Raw genomic sequence first — 2135 nt, 5'->3', positions numbered from 1 at the left:
AACTAAAGAATATGGTCCTCTTAGGCTCCCAGAAGCCTCTAAACATACCAAGGGCAACAGATTTCTTCTCTACTCCAGTCTCCCTGGATTACTGAAGACTTTGCAGAGCTCTTTCAATCACCTCCTGAAATGCTGGCTTCCTTCCTCCATCCAAGAGACGCAACAAAATGGAACGTGTCAACTGTACTTATGGTAATAAATCTCCTTTCCATTATTTCTCCTGACATTCTAATGCCTTCCTGAACATAGTAAAAAGGTCATTTTCCACCTGAATTCATCTTCTCCAAGCTGCCTTCTATTTCTGCAAATCCAAGTTTCAACAAGTTCGATTTCATTCCTTCTACAGTATTTTATTTGCTTTAACCAATCTAAAAAATCCCAACTGCCACCGCACACTCTACTCTAATAGCCTGAATGGGGATTATATTTTATGGGCTGACTGTATAATGTGGATACATTTTGAAAGCTGAACTGCTCCTTTTTCTTGAGTGACAGAGATTAAATGCTCTCTTTCAGATATTGCCTGAAGATTTCTTATGAGTTTGTTTCCCACATCAATTCAATAATTTTCTATGTATCAATTATGCTGAGATCAGCATTCTCACCTAAATATAAAACAATCCCCCAGGAGCCCTAAAACTTGGACAGGACTTTCAAATAATGCAACCAACTCAGCTATCCTGTCATGTAATTCACAACCACGTCACCAGTTTTTAGAGGTGCAGTTCAAGTAGCAGCCTCCAGGGAGTTATGCATTCTTGGTTCCTGAGGAATTCCTTCCAGTAAAAACAATTGTATGAAATGTTGGTAGGTTCAGGTTGTTAATTTAAGTGCAATCACCATTTCTGAATATAGTATCATTTTTAATGGTTTACTGTTGGGGGGAGGCGGAGGACACAGGAGCGTCCTCTGCAAAAAAAATATGGGAAAACCTTTGACTTCTTTTTGCCAGTGATAATGGCAAGATACAGGCATGTGCTGGCTTGTTTTTTTTTTTTTTTAACGTATGTATGATATTCATCTACATAGGTCAGTCTGTCAATTTCCCTGAAATGATGAGTCAATGGCTTGTGGTCAGCAAGGCAGGCTGAGGCCTTTCACCTGGAGGAACAGAATCCCTGGACCGTCAGTAGGGACCACAGCTTGCCCAAGCTCTCTTTTGCGCAAGGCATGGTTAGCGGGGGCGGTGGTGTCCAGCCTCCAGGAAGGCTGAAGAGAGCGAGGCGTCCCCTGCTAGGGCGCCGCCAAGCCGGCAGTGCTGGGCCCCGCTGTCCTGGCGCTGGAGCGAGCAGCGCGCGCTTCCTCCGTTCCGCGGAGGGCAGGACGACGGTCCTCAGCCACGGAAATCACTCTCCGCTCATCAAGACAGCGATTCCTTGAAGTGGAAGGACGAGGGTAACATCTGGGACCCGCCCAACTCCCTAGAAGCATCAACAGCCCGTCCTCTGGGCCGCGGGAGTCAGAGAGAGCAAGTGACCGCGGGGGCGGAGCGGAGGATAGAGGGGAGGACGAAACCAGGGAGGAGGAGAACTGTGCCAGCTGTCCTGTCCCCGAACCAAACCCAACTGCGGCGGGAGAATGGAAGCAATCGCAAGCTACGGGGGGCCAAGAACGACGCAAGTCCCTGGGCAGCAAAAGAAAAAAAATAAATAAATAAAGATAATAATAATAACAACAAAAAACACTGTCGTGGAGGGCTCTGGGGACACGGAAGGTTGGAGGGGGAGGAGCGGAGAAGGGGACGGGGATATTCACACCTAGTGGGTGCGGTGCGCACCGTCTGGGGGATGGACACGCTTGAAGCCCTGACTGGGCTGGGACAAAGGCAATATGTGGAGCCTAAACATTTGTACCCCCATAATACGCTGAAAATAAATAAATAGGTAGATAGATAAAATAAATAGAAAATAGAATAAACACTCCTGTTTTCCTGCCTTGTTTTTTGTTTTTGTTTTTGAAGGTTTTTTGTTTTGTTTTTTCCTCCACTGAGCTCGAAAGAGAATCAACCGTGACTGACTGTGGCCTGGGGAGCATCCATTATTTAATTAAAAACAAGACAGCGTTGTTTTTTTTTTTTTTTCCTTTCTCTTTTAGATAAATTCAGCAGCACTTCCCTCGCCATGTCCTCCATTCTC

Source organism: Lemur catta, chromosome 1 (genome assembly GCF_020740605.2).
Source record: "Lemur catta isolate mLemCat1 chromosome 1, mLemCat1.pri, whole genome shotgun sequence".
In the NCBI taxonomy this organism is placed as follows: domain Eukaryota; kingdom Metazoa; phylum Chordata; class Mammalia; order Primates; family Lemuridae; genus Lemur; species Lemur catta.
The sequence above is the reverse complement of the archived record's forward strand: the minus strand, read 5'-3'. Positions refer to the sequence as shown.